Here is a 22,500-nt window from a genome sequence, read left to right as displayed (position 1 = left end):
TAAGTTGACATCAATATAATGAAACATTAATCATTAAGTTGACATCAATATAATAATGAGACATTAATCATTAAGTTGACATCAATATAATGAAACATTAATCATTAAGTTGACATCAATATAATAATGAGACATTAATCATTAAGTTGACATCAATATAATGAAACATTAATCATTAAGTTGACATCAATATAATAATGAGACATTAATCATTAAGTTGACATCAATATAATGAAACATTAATCATTAAATTGACATCAACATAATAATGAGACATTAATCATTAAGTTGACATCAATATAATAATGAGACATTAATCATTAAGTTGACATCAATATAATGAAACATTAATCATTAAATTGACATCAACATAATAATGAGACATTAATCATTAAGTTGACATCAATATAATAATGAGACATTAATCATTAAGTTGACATCAATATAATGAAACATTAATCATTAAATTGACATCAACATAATAATGAGACATTAATCATTAAGTTGACATCAATATAATAATGAGACATTAATCATGTGTACATGATGGTCCACTTCACTATACAGACATTCCTCAACTTACAACGTCATCAACTTATACAACTAGTTCATTATTATGCATCCTAACTGTATTAATGTACATATTCACTCTCACTTGTACCATTAATACATAACAAGGCTCCTGGTACCTACTTATCATGTAACAAGGCTCCTGGTACCTACTTATCATGTAACAAGGCTCCTGGTACCCACTTATCATGTAACAAGGCTCCTGGTACCCACTTATCATGTAACAAGGCTCCTGGTACCTACTTATCATGTAACAAGGCTCCTGGTACCTACTTATCATGTAACAAGGCTCCTGGTACCTACTTATCATGTAACAAGGCTCCTGGTACCTACTTATCATGTAACAAGGCTCCTGGTACCCACTTATCATGTAACAAGGCTCCTGGTACCCACTTAACATGTAACAAGGCTCCTGGTACCTACTTATCATGTAACAAGGCTCCTGGTACCTACTTATCATGTAACAAGGCTCCTGGTACCCACTTATCATGTAACAAGGCTCCTGGTACCTACTTATCATGTAACAAGGCTCCTGGTACCCACTTATCATGTAACAAGGCTCCTGGTACCTACTTATCATGTAACAAGGCTCCTGGTACCCACTTATCATGTAACAAGGCTCCTGGTACCCACTTATCATGTAACAAGGTTCCTAGTACCCACTTATCATGTAACAAGGCTCCTGGTACCTACTTATCATGTAACAAGGCTCCTGGTACCCACTTATCATGTAACAAGGCTCCTGGTACCCACTTATGTAACAAGGCTCTTGGTACCCACTTATCATGTAACAAGGCTCCTGGTACCCACTTATCATGTAACAAGGCTCCTGGTACCTACTTATCATGTAACAAGGCTCCTGGTACCTACTTATCATGTAACAAGGCTCCTGGTACCCACTTATCATGTAACAAGGCTCCTGGTACCTACTTATCATGTAACAAGGCTCCTGGTACCCACTTATCATGTAACAAGGCTCCTGGTACCCACTTATCATGTAACAAGGCTCCTGGTACCTACTTATCATGTAACAAGGCTCCTGGTACCTACTTATCATGTAACAAGGCTCCTGGTACCCACTTATCATGTAACAAGGCTCCTGGTACCACTTACATGTAACAAGGCTCCTGTACCTACTTATCATGTAACAAGGCTCCTGTACCTACTTATCATGTACAAGGCTCCTGGTACCCACTTATCATGTAACAAGCTCCTGTACCTTATAACAAGGCTCCTAGTACTACTTACATGTAACAAGCTGGACCACTACAGTACAAGGCCTGTACCTTATGACAGGTCTTACACTTATCATGTACAAGGCTCTGTCACTTACAGTAACAAGGCTCTTACATTATGACAGTGTACACTTACATTAACGCCTGACTACTTTCATGTACAAGCTGTACTCTTCATGACAGTCCGTAATTCATTACAAGGCTGTCCTATCAGAACAGCCTGTACCACTCATACATCTGACACTATATGTAACAAGTCTGGACTATTTCGAACAGCCTGACACTTAATTACAGCGTACACTTACATTACAGGCCTGTATATACAGCCGGTACTATTAATAACAGGCTCTGACCTACTTTCATACACTCTGTATACTGTACAGCCGGACATTTCAACAGTCCTCCTTTCGTAACAAGGCCGTACCTACAGCCTGTACTATCGTAACAGTCTGGACCATATGAACAGCGCCTGTCGTACACTATCTGTAAGGCTCTGTACACTACAGTAACAGCCTTACCTATCATACAAGGCTCTGTCCATTACAGTACAAGGCCCTGACACTATGTACAAGCTCTGTACATTATAGTAAGCCGTCCATATTACAAGGCTGTACCTTGTACAAGGTCTGTCATAGTACAAGCTCGACACTATATACAGCTCCGTCCTTTACAAGGCTCGTACCTTTCTACAGGCTCTGGCATTACATACAAGCTCCTCACTATAGTAACAAGGCCCTGTACTACTTACGTACAAGGTCACCTGAACCTCATTACATGTACAAGCTCCTGTCCTTACTGTAACAAGGTCTGACATACGACAAGCTCGTACACTCAGTACAAGTCCGTACATATATTACAGCTCTGGTACACTAGTAACAAGGTCGTACATTATCATTAATCTGTACACTACTGTAACAAGCCTGTACATACTGTACAAGTCGTACCACTTATAGTAAAGCGTACCTACATGTACAGGCTCTGGTACATTCAGTACAAGTCCGTACTCATGTAAAAGGCGCACTTATCATACGGCTGTCACTATCATGTACAGTCCGTACATATAACAAGTCCTGTACACTTAATACAGGCTCCTGTACCTACTTATCATGTAACAAGGCTCCTGGTACCCACTTATCATGTAACAAGGCTCCTGGTACCTACTTATCATGTAACAAGGCTCCTGGTACCTACTTATCATGTAACAAGGCTCCTGGTACCCACTTATCATGTAACAAGGCTCCTGGTACCTACTTATCATGTAACAAGGCTCCTGGTACCTACTTATCATGTAACAAGGCTCCTGGTACCCACTTATCATGTAACAAGGCTCCTGGTACCACTTATCATGTACAAGGCTCCTGGTACCTACTTATCATGTAACAAGGCTCCTGGTACCTACTTATCATGTAACAAGGCTCCTGGTACCTACTTATCATGTAACAAGGCTCCTGGTACCCTACTTATCATGTAACAAGGCTCCTGGTACCCACTTATCATGTAACAAGGCTCCTGGTACCCACTTATCATGTAACAAGGCTCCTGGTACCTACTTATCATGTAACAAGGCTCCTGGTACCCTACTTATCATGTAACAAGGCTCCTGGTACCTACTTATCATGTAACAAGGCTCCTGGTACCCACTTATCATGTAACAAGGCTCCTGGTACCCACTTATCATGTAACAAGGCTCCTGGTACCTACTTATCATGTAACAAGGCTCCTGGTACCTACTTATCATGTAACAAGGCTCCTGGTACCCACTTATGTAACAAGGCTCCTGGTACCTACTTATCATGTAACAAGGCTCTTGGTACCCACTTCATGTAACAAGGCTCCCTGGTACCCACTTATCATGTAACAAGGCTCCTGGTACCTACTTATCATGTAACAAGGCTCCTGGTACCTACTTATCATGTAACAAGGCTCCTGGTACCTACTTATCATGTAACAAGGCTCCTGGTACCTACTTATCATTGTAACAAGGCTCCTGGTACCCACTTATCATGTAACAAGGTAGTACCATTATTCTGTAAACAGGCTCCTGGTACCCTACTTATCATGTAACAAGGCTCCTGGTACCTACTTATCATGTAACAAGGCTCCTGGTACCCACTTATGTAACAAGGCTCCTGGTACCTACTTATCATGTAACAAGGCTCCTGGTACCCACTTATCATGTAACAAGGCTCCTGGTTCCCACTTATCATGTAACAAGGCTGCTGGTACCTTACTTATCATGTAACAAGGCTCCTGGTACCTACTTATCATGTAACAAGGCTCCTGGTACCTACTTATCATGTAACAAGGCTCCTGGTACCTACTTATCATGTAACAAGGCTCCTGGTACCTACTTATCATGTAACAAGGCTCCTGGTACCTACTTATCATGTAACAAGGCTCCTGGTACCTACTTATCATGTAACAAGGCTCCTGGTACCCACTTATCATGTAACAAGGCTCCTGGTACCTACTTATCATGTAACAAGGCTCCTGATACCTACTTATCATGTAACAAGGCTCCTGGTACCTACTTATCATGTAACAAGGCTCCTGGTACCCACTTATCATGTAACAAGGCTCCTGGTACCTACTTATCATGTAACAAGGCTCCTAGTACCTACTTATCATGTAACAAGGCTCCTGGTACCTACTTATCATGTAACAAGGCTCCTGGTACCCACTTATCATGTAACAAGGCTCCTGGTACCCACTTATCATGTAACAAGGTTCCTAGTACCTACTTATCATGTAACAAGGCTCCTGGTACCCACTTATCATGTAACAAGGCTCCTAGTACCCACTTATCATGTAACAAGGTTCCTAGTACCTACTTATCATGTAACAAGGCTCCTGGTACCTACTTATCATGTAACAAGGCTCCTGGTACCTACTTATCATGTAACAAGGTTCCTAGTACCCACTTATCATGTAACAAGGCTCCTGGTACCTACTTATCATGTAACAAGGCTCCTGGTACCTACCTATCATGTAACAAGGCTCCTGGTACCTACTTATCATGTAACAAGGCTCCTGGTACCTACTTATCATGTAACAAGGCTCCTGGTACCCACTTATCATGTAACAAGGCTCCTAGTACCCACTTATCATGTAACAAGGTTCCTAGTACCTACTTATCATGTAACAAGGCTCCTGGTACCTACTTATCATGTAACAAGGCTCCTGGTACCTACTTATCATGTAACAAGGCTCCTGGTTCCCACTTATCATGTAACAAGGCTCCTGGTACCTACTTATCATGTAACAAGGCTCCTGGTACCTACTTATCATGTAACAAGGCTCCTGGTACCTACTTGGTATTATCATATAACGCATTTATAAAACACAAGTGATGACGTGGCAGGTCTACGTCAGCCGTGACGTAATGTGGACATGTGATGACGTGGCGGGTGTACGTCAGCCGTGACGTAATGTGGACATGTGATGACGTGGCAGGTCTACGTCAGCCGTGACGTAATGTGGACATGTGATGACGTGGCAGGTCTACGTCAGCCGTGACGTAATGTGCCAGGACCGTTAACGTGTTGACTTACTGGTCATTTGAACGTTCACTTTAGCATTTTCGAGCGAAATACGACCATCAGACTACGATATTTAAGTTGGTCAATCCGTGCGTGTTTCCTGTGAACGCCCACATGACGTACAAGTAGACGTAGTGAGGGTGTGGGGGGGAAGGTGTTGTGCACTCCTGTGAACGCCCACATGACGTACAAGTAGACGTAGTGAGGGTGGGGGGGAAGGTGTTGTGCACTCCTGTGAACGCCCACATGACGTACAAGTAGACGTAGTGAGGGTGGGGGGGGAAGGTGTTGTGCACTCCTGTGAACGCCCACATGACGTACAAGTAGACGTAGTGAGGGTGGGGGGGGAAGGTGTTGTGCACTCCTGTGAACGCCCACATGGCGTACAAGTAGACGTAGTGAGGGTGGGGGGGAAGGTGTTGTGCACTCCTGTGAACGCCCACATGACGTACAAGTAGACGTAGTGAGGGTGGGGGAGGAAGGTGTTGTGCACTCCTGTGAACGCCCACATGACGTACAAGTAGACGTAGTGAGGGTGGGGGGGGAAGGTGTTGTGCACTCCTGTGAACGCCCACATGACGTACAAGTAGACGTAGTGAGGGTGGGGGGGGGGGAAGGTGTTGTGCACTCCTGTGAACGCCCACATGACGTACAACAGACGTAGTGAGGGTGGGGGGGGAAGGTGTTGTGCACTCCTGTGAACGCCCACATGACGTACAAGTAGACGTAGTGAGGGTGGGGGGGGAAGGTGTTGTGCACTCCTGTGAACGCCCACATGACGTACAACAGACGTAGTGAGGGTGGGGGGGGAAGGTGTTGTGCACTCCTGTGAACGCCCACATGACGTACAAGTAGACGTAGTGAGGGTGGGGGAGGAAGGTGTTTTGCGCAGGTCATGTATGTTCTCTCACTTCATAACCGCTCCTCGCTCACCTCATGTGGAGACATTTCTCGTCACTTCCATTTAAAGGCGATTGTTCATAACTACACAAGACTCATCATTACTGTGCTACTTGCCCACCTGGTTCATGCTTCATTATCGCCAATAATATATGCACAAATCTTATAAATAACGAGAATAAATAGCATTATTATACTGAAGTGATGCAAGATGTGCAGTGTTGCCATATACGGCGCTCCACTGAAACACCAAACCTCATTGTGGCAATTCTCTCTCACACAGGCCATATATATATATATATATATATATATATATATATATATATATATATATATATATATATATATATATATATATCAATAGTATTTGGATGCACGACGGATGTATATAGATGCAAAAGCCTTTAGAATTACATTTGGTAATCACTTTCATTTAACCAGAGCTGCGCATGTGTTCAGGAAATTGTGCAACATGACGCAGCGCAGCGGGAAAGTAACACTTCTCACCACCGTTATGTGTGTGGAAGCCAGTCATGATGCCACTGTCACAAACTATCATTCCCGCCTCCGATACCAACGTTGCTGCGCCAGACTTTCGTCATCTTGACATATCATAAACGACCAGTTTTATTCCCGTTGTGACTGCCTCGTCTAAGTGTAGCACACCTGCGAATCTGGTGAATCAGACTGATACTATAACTGCTATTATTCATGCTATTACTGCTATTATTCATACTATTACTGCTGTTATTTATACTATTACTGCTATTATCTACGCTATTACTGCTAGTATTCATACTGTTACTTCTATTATTTATACTATTACTACTATTATTTATGCTATTACTGCTAGTATTCATACTGTTACTCCTATCATCTATACTATTACTGCTATTATTTATGCTATTATTCATACTATTACTGCTATTATTTATGCTATTACTGCTATGATCTATACTATTACTACTATTATTTAAACTATTACTGTTATCATTTATACTATTACTACTATTATCTATACTATTACTGCTATTATGTATACTATTACTACTATTATCTATACTATTACTGTCATTATTTATACTGTTACTATTAATATTATTATCTATACTATCACTATTATATATATCATTAAAACTTATCTACAATATTACTACTGTTATCTATGCTATTACGTATCTAAACTATTACTACTATAATTCCTACTAATAACATTATTTTCCTCTATGTCAACTTTATAACCGGAGTGAAAAACCTTTTCTTTTATAGTTTTTGTTTTTTCACAAACATCGAGAATAATACAAACATTAATTCTGATGAAGGAAAAGATTAATATTAATCAGATAGTCACTAGGATCATGGCCATTATGAACTACATGGCAACTTGACCTGACCTGACCTCCAATGTACGAACACCACACCTAGCCCAGCCCCAGAGGCGCCTCGACGGAAAGCAAAACGTCGAAAATTGGTCAGCAATAAGAAAGTGTTGACCACAAAGTGCTCAGTTACGACACGAGAAATCCTTCCACTGTATTATGAAGCAACACAGGGATAAACCAGAGAAATTATGAAGCAACACATAGGGATAAACCAGGGAAATTATGAAGCAACACATAGGGATAAACCAGGGAAATTATATTACCTCCATTTTCTTAATTTCAAAATAATCGCATATATATATATATATATATATATATATATATATATATATATATATATATATATATATATATATATATATATTCATTTATATTCATTTTATTTATTTTGCTTTGTCTCCCGCGTTAGCGAGGTAGTGCAAAGAAACTGACGAAAGAATGGCCCAACCCACCCACATACACATGTATATACATACACGTCCACACACGCACATATATATACCTATACATCTCGACCTATACATATATATACACACACAGACATATACATATATACACATGTACATAATTCATAGTCTGCCTTTATTCATTTCCGTCGCCACCTCGCCACACATGGAATAACATCCCCCTCCCCCCTCATGTGTGCGAGGTACCGCTAGGAAAAGACAACAAAGGCCCCATTCGTTCACACTCAGTCTCTAGCTGTCATGTAATAATGCCCGAAACCACAGCTCCCTTTCCACATCCAGGCCCCACACAACTTTCCATGGTTTACCCCAGACGCTTCACATGCCCTGGTTCAATCCACTGACAGCACGTCGACCCCGGTATACCACATCGTTCCAATTCACTCTATTCCTTGCACGCCTTTCACCCTCCTGCGTGTTCAGGAGATGGGGCTCCACGAGCGTTAAACTACACTCCCGTGTAGAACCAATGAGGAATACCACAACATACATGTATGACCCGACCAGACCAGCTGACCTCAATTACCCCACATTAATACCCACCTCCCACACTGTTCCACTCTGCATGAGGGAGGGTCATGTTAAGACGACACATCATGATAACAAAGCCAACCACAAACGGACAACAAAGATGGCCGCCGGTGTCAACATAGCTCTTACAAGGTTGCCATATCTCCAGCAACCACGTCGTCCTCCACTACCGTGTAAGGTGGACGGGATCGAACCCCGTCACCTCCCAGGACTACCGTACATTACCTTCAGCCAGTGAAAGTGGTGTGGCCCACCAGTCTCCCTGGAAGGAGAATATATTGCGTGTAAGATAACGAGGGTCGTGTGATGGTCAATGTGGCCACAGTGGACGTCAAGACTTCTCAAGGTTATTGTAGTCAAGTAGGTCAGGTATGATCACTACAACCTGATCATAAATATAAGCAGAAGGTTGTTATGATCACTACAACCTGATCATAAATATAAGCAGAAGGTTGTTATGATCACTACAACCTGATCATAAATATAAGCAGAAGGTTGTTATGATTAATATAAGCAGAAGGTTGTTATGATCACTACAACCTGATCATAAATATAAGCAGAAGGTTGTTATGATCACTACAACCTCATCATAACTATAAGCAGAAGGTTGTAATGATGTACCACATAGTGTCTAACCCACACTGAAATACCAAGGTGGTCAAATACGTGTGTGGAAAGTTGGTGCTGTTACCAATAACACAAGTGACGTTGTGTGTGTACAACACGAAGGTTGTGAACACGATATACATGTACGAGTTTAGTGGCTTTCATAATATGTTGTAGTAAAGTTATACAACCAGACATGACCTTAATAATGTATCCTCACACCAATCCGGAGTCACATGAAGGCTAGTAATGTGTGATCATGCAATAACAACATGACGGACAATGGTTACAACGGCTATAACCCACAACAACCTCTCTTATGACCTCTCTGCCATAATCCTTCAGTAAATCCCAACCCACGATATAATTCCTACAACCCACCCCACGATATAACTCCTACAACCCACCCCACGATATAACTCCTACAACCCACCCCACGATATAACTCCTACAACCCACCCCACGATATAACTCCTACAACCCACCCCACGATATAACTCCTACAACCCACCCCACGATATAACTCCTACAACCCACCCCACGATATAACTCCTACAACCCACACCACGATATAACTCCTACAACCCACCCCACGATATAACTCCTACAACCCACCCCACGATATAACTCCTACAACCCACCCCACGATATAACTCCTACAACCCACCCCACGATATAACTCCTACAACCCACCCCACGATATAACTCCTACAACCCACCCCACGATATAACTCCTACAACCCACCCCACGATATAACTCCTACAACCCACCCCACGATATAACTCCTACAACCCACACCACGATATAACTCCTACAACCCACACCACGATATAACTCCTACAACCCACCCCACGATATAACCCTACAACCCACCCCACGATATAACTCCTACAACCCACCCCACGATATAACTCCTACAACCCACCCCACGATATAACTCCTACAACCCACCCCACGATATAACTCCTACAACCCACCCCACGATATAACTCCTACAACCCACCCACGATATAACTCCTACAACCCACCCCACGATATAACTCCTACAACCCACCCCACGATATAACTCCTACAACCCACCCCACGATATAACTCCTACAACCCACCCCACGATATAACTCCTACAACCCACCCCACGATATAACTCCTACAACCCACCCCACGATATAACTCCTACAACCCACCCACGATATAACTCCTACAACCCACCCCACGATATAACTCCTACAACCCACCCCACGATATAACTCCTACAACCCACCCCACGATATAACTCCTACAACCCACCCCACGATATAACTCCTACAACCCACCCCACGATATAACTCCTACAACCCACCCCACGATATAACTCCTACAACCCACCCCACGATATAACTCCTACAACCCACCCCACGATATAACTCCTACAACCCACCCACGATATAACTCCTACAACCCACCCCACGATATAACTCCTACAACCCACCCCACGATATAACTCCTACAACCCACACCACGATATAACTCCTACAACCCACCCCACGATATAACCCTACAACCCACCCCACGATATAACTCCTACAACCCACCCCACGATATAACTCCTACAACCCACCCCACGATATAACTCCTACAACCCACCCCACGATATAACTCCTACAACCCACCCCACGATATAACTCCTACAACCCACCCCACGATATAACTCCTACAACCCACACCACGATATAACTCCTACAACCCACCCCACGATATAACCCCTACAACCCACCCCACGATATAACTCCTACAACCCACCCCACGATATAACTCCTACAACCCACCCCACGATATAACTCCTACAACCCACCCCACGATATAACTCCTACAACCCACCCACGATATAACTCCTACAACCCACCCCCACGATATAACTCCTACAACCCACCCCACGATATAACTCCTACAACCCACCCCACGATATAACTCCTACAACCCACCCCACGATATAACTCCTACAACCACCCCACGATATAACTCCTACAACCCACCCACGATATAACTCCTACAACCCACCCCACGATATAACCCCTACAACCCACCCCACGATATAACCCCTACAGCCCACCCCACGATATAACCCCTACAACCCACCCCACGATATAACTCCTACAACCCACCCTACGGTATAACTCCTACAACCCACCCCATGATATAACCCCTACACTGAGGTAAATAATCACCAACACTGGGGTAAATAATCACCAACACTGAGGTAAATAATCATCAACACTGGGGTAAATAATCACCAACACTTGGGTAAATAATCACCAACACTGAGTGAAATAATCCCCAACACTGAGTGAAATAATCCCCGACACTGGGGTAAATAATCACCAACACTTGTGTAAATAATCCCCAACACTGAGGTAAATAATCACCAACACTGGGGTAAATAATCACCAACACTGGGGTAAATAATCCCCAACACTGGGGTAAATAATCACCAACACTGGGGTAAATAATCACCAACACTGGGGTAAATAATCACCAATACTGGGGTAAATAATCACCAACACTGAGGTAAATAATCACCAACACTGGGGTAAATAATCACCAACACTGGGGTAAATAATCACCAACACTGGGTAAATAATCACCAACACTGAGGTAAATAATCACCAACACTGGGGTAAATAATCACCAACACTGGGGTAAATAATCACCAACACTGAGGTAAATAATCACCAACACTGAGGTAAATAATCACCAACACTGGGTAAATAATCACCAACACTGGGGTAAATAATCACCAACACTGGGGTAAATAATCACCAACACTGGGTAAATAATCACCAACACTGGGGTAAATAATCACCAACACTGGGGTAAATAATCACCAACACTGAGGTAAATAATCACCAACACTGGGGTAAATAATCACCAACACTGGGGTAAATAATCACCAACACTGGGGTAAATAATCACCAACACTGAGGTAAATAATCACCAACACTGAGGTAAATAATCACCAACACTGAGGTAAATAATCACCAACACTGAGGTAAATAATCACCAACACTGGGTAAATAATCACCAACACTGGGGTAAATAATCACCAACACTGGGGTAAATAATCACCAACACTGAGGTAAATAATCACCAACACTGGGGTAAATAATCACCAACACTGGGGTAAATAATCACCAACACTGGGGTAAATAATCACCAACACTGGGGTAAATAATCACCAACACTGGGGTAAATAATCACCAATACTGAGGTAAATAATCCCCAACACTGGGGTAAATAATCACCAACACTGAGGTAAATAATCACCAACACTGAGGTAAATAATCACCAACACTGAGGTAAATAATCACCAACACTGGGGTAAATAATCACCAACACTGGGGTAAATAAACCCCAACACAGTGAAATAATCACCAACACTGAGGTAAATAATCACCAACACTAAGGAAAATAATCACCAACACTGGGGTAAATAATCCCCAACACTGGGGTAAATAATCACCAACACTGAGGTAAATAATCACCAACACTGAGGTAAATAATCACCAACACTGGGGTAAATAAACCCCAACACAGTGAAATAATCACCAACACTGAGGTAAATAATCACCAACACTGGGGTAAATAATCACCAACACTGGGGTAAATAATCACCAACACTGGGGTAAATAATCACCAACACTGGGTAAATAATCACCAACACTGGGGTAAATAATCACCAACACTGGGGTAAATAATCACCAACACTGGGGTAAATAATCACCAACACTGAGGTAAATAATCACCAACACTGAGGTAAATAATCACCAACACTGGGGTAAATAATCACCAACACTGAGGTAAATAATCACCAACACTGGGGTAAATAATCACCAACACTGGGGTAAATAATCACCAACACTGGGGTAAATAATCACCAACACTGGGGTAAATAATCACCAACACTGGGGTAAATAATCACCAACACTGGGGTAAATAATCACCAATACTGAGGTAAATAATCACCAACACTGGGTAAATAATCACCAACACTGGGTAAATAATCACCAACACTGGGGTAAATAATCACCAACACTGGGGTAAATAATCACCAACACTGGGGTAAATAATCACCAACACTGAGGTAAATAATCACCAACACTGGGGTAAATAATCACCAACACTGAGGTAAATTATCCCCAACACTGAGGTAAATAATCACCAACACTGAGGTAAATTATCCCCAACACTGAGGTAAATAATTACCCGTTCTTAAGGCAGTTGAAGTCAATGTTGTTGTTGGTGAAGCGGTGTTGGAGAACGCGTGGTGGAGGTGTGCCGTGTGAGAGAGCCCCAGAAACACTGGTGGTAGTGAGGGGTCACAGGGGAGGGTGTGTGGTGGGCCAAACAGCAGCAACCTTCCTGGAAGGGAGGGAGGGAGGGAGGGAGCACTACCTGGGGTCAACCAGCCAGGTGAAATGCCACATGCTTCTGGCTGGACGGTCGGGTCATGAACGACGGAACCAACCTGACCAAGGTTACAACCACCACCGCAGGACCTTGTGTGTGTGTACTGATGATGGACCCGGGGAGGGGGGTTCACTCCTCAACCCAGCCCCAGCTGGTACTTCCCTTGAAGTCCAGATGGTTTAGCCAACCTTCCAGGAAGTGGACTACAATGCAAGATCATCCCCTCCCCTTACCCAGCAGCTCCAGTAATTCCGCCCTTATTACAACGTATATAAGAACCTTTTTATCACCCACCTTCACGGCCATCCCCCCCCCCCCCATAATAATACAGTATCTACTTTATAATGATACAGTATCTACTTCATAATAATACAGTATCTACTTTATAATGATACAGTATCTACTTCATAATGATACAGTATCTACTTTATAATGATACAGTATCTACTTTATAATGATACAGTATCTACTTTATAATGATACAGTATCTACTTTATAATGATACAGTATCTACTTTATAATGATACAGTATCTACTTTATAATGATACAGTATCTACTTCATAATGATACAGTATCTACTTCATAATGATACAATATCTACTTTATAATGATACAGTATCTACTTCATAATAATACAGTATCTACTTTAATGATACAGTATCTACTTCATAATGATACAGTATCTACTTCATAATGATACAGTATCTACTTTATAATGATACAGTATCTACTTCATAATGATACAGTATCTACTTTATAATGATACAGTATCTACTTCATAATGATACAGTATCTACATTATAATGATACAGTATCTACTTTATAATGATACAGTATCTACTTCATAATGATACAGTATCTACTTTATAAAGTAGATGGCTATTATCAACAAGTTATCAATACAAAATAACAATGCTACACGTTAACACTATTTCCAACATGAAGAACCAGCAAGATAGTGATCATAATATTGATCGTTGTTACAACCATGTATGACTTGTCTTCCAACATGACCACAATGGTCGTTGTTACAACCATGTATGACTTGTCTTCCAACATGACCACAATGGTCGTTGTTACAACCATGTATGACTTGTCTTCCAACATGACCACAATGGTCGTTGTTACAACCATGTATGACTTGTCTTCCAACATGACCACAATGGTCGTTGTTACAACCATGTATGACTTGTCTTCCAACATGACCACAATGGTCGTTGTTACAACCATGTATGACTTGTCTTCCAACATGACCACAATGGTCGTTGTTACAACCATGTATGACTTGTCTTCCAACATGACCACAATGGTCGTTGTTACAACCATGTATGACTTGTCTTCCAACATGACCACAATGGTCGTTGTTACAACCATGTATGACTTGTCTTCCAACATGACCACAATGGTCGTTGTTACAACCATGTATGACTTGTCTTCCAACATGACCACAATGGTCGTTGTTACAACCATGTATGACTTGTCTTCCGACATGACCACAATGGTCGTTGTTACAACCATGTATGACTTGTCTTCCAACATGACCACAATGGTCGTTGTTACAACCATGTATGACTTGTCTTCCAACATGACCACAATGGTCGTTGTTACAACCATGTATGACTTGTCTTCCAACATGACCACAATGGTCGTTGTTACAACCATGTATGACTTGTCTTCCAACATGACCACAATGGTCGTTGTTACAACCATGTATGACTTGTCTTCCAACATGACCACAATGGTCGTTGTTACAACCATGTATGACTTGTCTTCCAACATGACCACAATGGTCGTTGTTACAACCATGTATGACTTGTCTTCCAACATGACCACAATGGTCGTTGTTACAACCATGTATGACTTGTCTTCCAACATGACCACAATGGTCGTTGTTACAACCATGTATGACTTGTCTTCCAACATGACCACAATGGTCGTTGTTACAACCATGTATGACTTGTCTTCCAACATGACCACAATGGTCGTTGTTACAACCATGTATGACTTGTCTTCCAACATGACCACAATGGTCGTTGTTACAACCATGTATGACTTGTCTTCCAACATGACCACAATGGTCGTTGTTACAACCATGTATGACTTGTCTTCCAACATGACCACAATGGTCGTTGTTACAACCATGTATGACTTGTCTTCCAACATGACCACAATGGTCGTTGTTACAACCATGTATGACTTGTCTTCCAACATGACCACAATGGTCGTTATCTTCAACAAACACAAAATACAACGACGAAATAACAGGAAATACAACTCTAAAATACAATGTTACGATATTATACAGCAAGATGTATTGTAGGAAGAACTGACACGATTAATGTTTCCATCCAACACACTGAGCCTGCTCAGGTCACAATAATAAAGAAAACGGGAAATGTGTTGAAATGGGCCAATGGTGCGCTTTAAAGAAAACGAGATGCCACAGGTTGTTACACCTCAGCAGCACAACAAGTGATTGTCCTGCATATTATCATCTTACTTCCTGCTTAATCATCAACAACACTCAATGTGCATAAGATAAATAATTGATTATAATAATAATAATAACGAATTATATGGTTTGACATGTTTCGAGGTCGTAATCAACACAGGATGACCCGTGACCATGACCTCACCCTTAGGAAGGGGTCAGGTCAAAGGTCATCATAGTCCAGTATACACACACCTTCATGTGACCATGACCTCACCCTTAGGAACGGGTCAGGTCAAAGGTCATCACAGTCCAGTATACACACACCTTCATGTGACCATGACCTCATCCTCAGGAAGGGGTCAGGTCAAAGGTCATCACAGTCCAGTATACACACCTTCATGTGACCATGACCTCACCCTCAGGAAGGGGTCAGGTCAAAGGTCATCATAGTCCAGTATACACACACCTTCATGTGACCATGACCTCACCCTTAGGAACGGGTCAGGTCAAAGGTCATCACAGTCCAGTATACACACACCTTCATGTGACCATGACCTCACCCTTAGGAAGGGGTCAGGTTAAAGGTCATCATAATCCAGTATACACACAACTTCATGTGACCATGACCTCACCCTCAGGAAGGGGTCAGGTCAAAGGTCATCATAGTCCAGTATACACACACCTTCATGTGACCATGACCTCACCCTCAGGAAGGGGTCAGGTCAAAGGTCATCATAGTCCAGTATACACACACCTTCATGTCCTCTGCAACATACACAAAAGCTCGCAGGCAAACCATTTTTTTTCTTACTAATATTAAAGTTCTTCGGTTCCCCGTTTTCCTTGGCTGAGCTGATAAAGTAAACTAACATCTGCTTAACTCAAACTTAACCAGTATAATTTAACTTGTTAATGATGTCATAGAAAACTGGTTCAACGTTTGTAAAATAATGTCTTATTATTTCACTGTTCAATGTCGTCATGTAACTACAGAACATCTCGTTCAATATGTCTTAACAAGCAATTAAGGTAATTCAACGCGTCGTACGCCCGCCCGCTGGGTATGTAGAGGACGAGTGACGTAACAGGACCAGGGTCACGTGATCAGTGTGAGACAGGTGGACGGGTGGGCCGCTTTGATAACTGTGTCTTTCCTGAGACCTGACAAGTGTGCAAGTGTTTATCGTGACGTCATACACGTCATAGTGTCGGATTCCCTGCAAACATAAGTCAATAATGAACCTTGTGTACATCTCTTGTTGACAATCTAGACCAAACAGTTGTACAAACAATACAGAGGTCAAGTGATTCTGCAGAATTAGCTAAGTAAAGATAACATGACATGTTCTGTCATAACTGAGGAACTGGTGTAACATGTTCTACTGATGTTAATGTAACAATCTGCTTAACCCGACATGTTCACTACTACATACTAGAACACACACCACCATTACCACCTGACAACCTCACCACCTGACAACCTCACCACCATTACCACCTGACAACCTCACCACCTGACAACCTCACCACCATTACCACCTGACAACCTCACCACCTGACAACCTCACCACCATTACCACCTCACCACCATTACCACCTGACAACCTCACCACCTGACAACCTCACCACCTGACAACCTCACCACCTGACAACCTCACCACCATTACCACCTGACAACCTCACCACCTGACAACCTCACCACCATTACCACCTGACAACCTCACCACCTGACAACCTCACCACCATTACCACCTGACAACCTCACCACCTGACAACCTCACCACCATTACCACCTGACAACCTCACCACCTGACAACCTCACCACCATTACCACCTGACAACCTCACCACCTGACAACCTCACCACCTGACAACCTCACCACCTGACAACCTCACCACCATTACCACCTGACAACCTCACCACCACACCACCAGCTTACATACACACACACACACACACACACACACACACACACGTACAGGGAGGGAAAGCAACGACTGACGGAGGGGAGGGGAGGGGTTGAGGGGAGGGGAGGGGTTGAGGGGAGGGGTTGAGGGGAGGGGAGGGGTTGAGGGGAGAAAGGGCGGGGAAGATGGGGAGTTCGTCGGGGAGAATGATGGGGCCAGACAGAGACAGGTGGTCATGGGGGGAGGGGAGGGGAGGAGAGGGGAGGGTAGGGAGAGGAGGGGAGGGAGAACGAACAAGGTCAGAGGGTACAGGGAGAACAGACGGGGGGGGGGGGGTCAGGGTGACGACGATCACCGGGGGGAAGGGAGGGGGGGGGAGGGCCAGAAAATGGGACATACATGGAGGAGGAAGACAACTGGTGGTAGTGGTGGGTCAGGAAGACGACAACTGGTGGTGGTGGTGGGTCAGGAAGACGACAACTGGTGGTGGTGGTGGTGGGTCAGGAAGACGACAACTGGTGGTGGTGGGTTAGGAAGACGACAACTGGTGGTGGTGGTGGGTCAGGAAGACGACAACTGGTGGTGGTGGTGGTGGGTCAGGAAGACGACAACTGGTGGTGGTGGTGGTGGGTCAGGAAGACGACAACTGGTGGTGGTGGGTTAGGAAGACGACAACTGGTGGTGGTGGTGGGTCAGGAAGACGACAACTGGTGGTGGCGGGTCAGGAAGACGACAACTGGTGGTGGTGGTGGGTCAGGAAGACGACAACTGGTGGTGGTGGTGGTGGGTCAGGAAGACGACAACTGGTGGTGGTGGTGGTGGGTCAGGAAGACGACAACTGGTGGTGGTGGGTTAGGAAGACGACAACTGGTGGTGGTGGTGGGTCAGGAAGACGACAACTGGTGGTGGTGGGTCAGGAAGACGACAACTGGTGGTGGTGGTGGGTCAGGAAGACGACAACTGGTGGTGGTGGTGGTGGGTCAGGAAGACGACAACTGGTGGTGGTGGGTCAGGAAGACGACAACTGGTGGTGGTGGTGGTGGGTCAGGAAGACGACAACTGGTGGTGGTGGTGGTGGGTCAGGAAGACGACAACTGGTGGTGGTGGTGGGTTAGGAAGACGACAACTGGTGGTGGTGGTGGGTCAGGAAGACGACAACTGGTGGTGGTGGGTCAGGAAGACGACAACTGGTGGTGGTGGTGGGTCAGGAAGACGACAACTGGTGGTGGTGGTGGTGGGTCAGGAAGACGACAACTGGTGGTGGTGGGTCAGGAAGACGACAACTGGTGGTGGTGGTGGTGGGTCAGGAAGACGACAACTGGTGGTGGTGGTGGTGGGTCAGGAAGACGACAACTGGTGGTGGTGGTGGTGGGTCAGGAAGACGACAACTGGTGGTGGTGGTGGGTCAGGAAGACAACTGGTGGTGGTGGTGGTGGGTCAGGAAGACGACAACTGGTGGTGGTGGTGGGTCAGGAAGACGACAACTGGTGGTGGTGGTGGGTCAGGAAGACGACAACTGGTGGTGGCGGGTCAGGAAGACGACAACTGGTGGTGGTGGGTCAGGAAGACGACAACTGGTGGTGGTGGGTCAGGAAGACGACAACTGGTGGTGGTGGTGGGTCAGGAAGACGACAACTGGTGGTGGTGGTGGGTCAGGAAGACGACAACTGGTGGTGGTGGTGGGTCAGGAAGACGACAACTGGTGGTGGTGGTGGGTCAGGAAGGAAACTGGTGGTGGCGGGTCAGGAAGACGACAACTGGTGGTGGTGGGTCAGGAAGACAACAACTGGTGGTGGTGGGTCAGGAAGACGACAACTGGTGGTGGTGGTGGGTCAGGAAGACGACAACTGGTGGTGGTGGTGGGTCAGGAAGACGACAACTGGTGGTGGTGGTGGGTCAGGAAGACGACAACTGGTGGTGGTGGTTGGTCAGGAAGACGACAACTGGTGGTGGCGGGTCAGGAAGACGACAACTGGTGGTGGTGGGTCAGGAAGACGACAACTGGTGGTGGTGGGTCAGGAAGAATGACGAGGACAGAAAACGCGAGAACAGGGAGAACAGAAAATGGATTAAGGGTGGGGTGGGTGGGAGCATGCTGTAGCAAACTGGATAAAGAAAACGTACAAAAATAAGAAGATGTGATGTACGACCAACTCTCTCTCTCTCTCTCTCTCTCTCTCTCTCTCTCTCTCTCTCTCTCTCTCTCTCTCTCTCTCTCAACTGCTGGTGAGAACACACACACAGAGAACCTCCTCCATGAACACGACCTCACCACCACACTCACCCACCCAACCACCGTTTTCTGTTGTTACCTACATGACAACAGTGTATGAACCACTACATCATACACTCTTGTCTCAAGTTACTGCTGACTTGTACACGTGGTCAGGTCTTAACTACATGGTACACGTGGTCAGGTCATAACTACATGGTACACGTGGTCAGGTCTTAACTACATGGTACACGTGGTCAGGTCATAACTACATGGTACACGTGGTCAGGTCATAACTACATGGTACACGTGGTCAGCTCTTAACTACATGGTACACGTGGTCAGGTCATAACTACATGGTACACGTAATCAGGTCATAACTACATGGTACACGTGGTCAGGTCATAACTACATGGTACACGTGGTCAGCTCTTAACTACATGGTACACGTGGTCAGGTCATAACTACATGGTACACGTAATCAGGTCATAACTACATGGTACACGTGGTCAGGTCATAACTACATGCTACATATACACAGACTCAGAAAATAGTTGTAGTTATGTCTATCAGTAATGTCCTATCTATCGTAGTTATGTCTAGTAGTAATGTCCTGTCTATCATAGTTATATCTATCAGTAATGTCCTGTCTATCGTAGTTATGTCTATCAGTAATGTCCTGTCTATCGTAGTGCTATCTATCAGTTATGTCCTGTCTATCGTAGTTATGTCTATCAGTAATGTCCTATCTATCGTAGTTATGTCTAGTAGTAATGTCCCGTCTATCGTAGTTTTATCTATCAGTAATGTCCAGTCTATCGTAGTTATGTCTATCAGTCGTGTCCAGTCTATCGTAGGTATGTCTATCAGTAATGTCCTGTCTATCAGTAGTGTCCAGTCTATCGTAGGTATGTCTATCAGTAATGTCCTGTCTATCGTTCACATTTATCTACTCAACACACAGCACTTGCTACACAAACAGGACAAAGAATCTTAACATACGATTTTGTTTTGAGTGTTTAAGATGTTATGTATTGTTTACATGTAAACCTGGAGGTGACCTGACCTGAGCCATGGTATGACTTGTGTCACCAGGGTCTATATATGACCACACATCATCTATGTATCAGTTAACTACAGTTATAATAATTGGTATGATTCACTACACTAACTATGTATTGACACACTAAACGTCACGTGGTTTACTGGACTGGTATACTGAATTACTCTACTGTACTGGTATATTACAGTGGTATAATTATCTGGTATACTAAAGTGGTATAATTATCTGGTATACTAAAGTGGTATAATTATCTGGTATACTACAGTGGTATAATTATCTGGTATACTACAGTAGTATAATTATCTGGTATACTAAAGTGGTATAATTATCTGGTATACTACAGTAGTATAATTATCTGGTATACTAAAGTGGTATAATTATCTGGTATACTACAGTGGTATAATTATCTGGTATACTAAAATGGTATAATTATCTGGTATACTACAGTGGTATAATCATCTGGTATACTACAGTGGTATAATTATCTGGTATACTAAAGTGGTACAATTATCTGGTATACTACGCTGGTATAATTATCTGGTATACTACAGTGGTATAATTATCTGGTATACTATAGTGGTATAATTATCTGGTATACTACACTGGTATAATTATCTGGTATACTAAAGTGGTATAATTATCTGGTATACTAAAGTGGTATAATTATCTGGTATACTACAGTAGTATAATTATCTGGTATACTAAAGTGGTATAATTATCTGGTATACTAAAGTGGTATAATTATCTGGTATACTAAAGTGGTATAATTATCTGGTATACTACAGTGGTATAATTATCTGGTATACTACAGTAGTATAATTATCTGGTATACTAAAGTGGTATAATTATCTGGTATACTACAGTAGTATAATTATCTGGTATACTAAAGTGGTATAATTATCTGGTATACTACAGTAGTATAATTATCTGGTATACTAAAGTGGTATAATTATCTGGTATACTAAAGTGGTATAATTATCTGGTATACTAAAGTGGTATAATTATCTGGTATACTAAAGTGGTATAATTATCTGGTATACTACAGTAGTATAATTATCTGGTATACTAAAGTGGTATAATTATCTGGTATACTACAGTGGTATAATTATCTGGTATACTAAAGTGGTATAATTATCTGGTACAAATAAGGGGATAAAGAGATAAATCAAGAGTTATATGTGGCTGTTACCAGGAGTTCTCGACGTGTGA

At 43.2% G+C, this 22,500-nt stretch overlaps 1 protein-coding gene across 3 annotated transcripts in view; it reads right to left on the bottom strand.

Moving 5' to 3' along the window:
• LOC139761198 (sphingomyelin phosphodiesterase-like) overlaps positions 1 to 22,500 on the bottom strand; it is a 118,848-nt gene that overhangs the window by 64,466 nt on the left and 31,882 nt on the right. The window contains exon 1 of one of the 3 annotated variants that reach the window (XM_071685245.1): positions 13,471 to 13,773. The exons of the other annotated variants lie outside the window; for them this stretch is intronic. The gene's annotated coding sequence lies outside the window, so the exon portion shown is untranslated. Of the gene's footprint in view, positions 1 to 13,470; positions 13,774 to 22,500 lie in introns of those variants that run through there. 3 annotated transcript variants of the gene reach the window in all.

Source organism: Panulirus ornatus, chromosome 39, assembly GCF_036320965.1.
Source record: "Panulirus ornatus isolate Po-2019 chromosome 39, ASM3632096v1, whole genome shotgun sequence".
Lineage (NCBI taxonomy): Eukaryota > Metazoa > Arthropoda > Malacostraca > Decapoda > Palinuridae > Panulirus > Panulirus ornatus.
The sequence above is the reverse complement of the archived record's forward strand: the minus strand, read 5'-3'. Positions and strand labels throughout refer to the sequence as shown.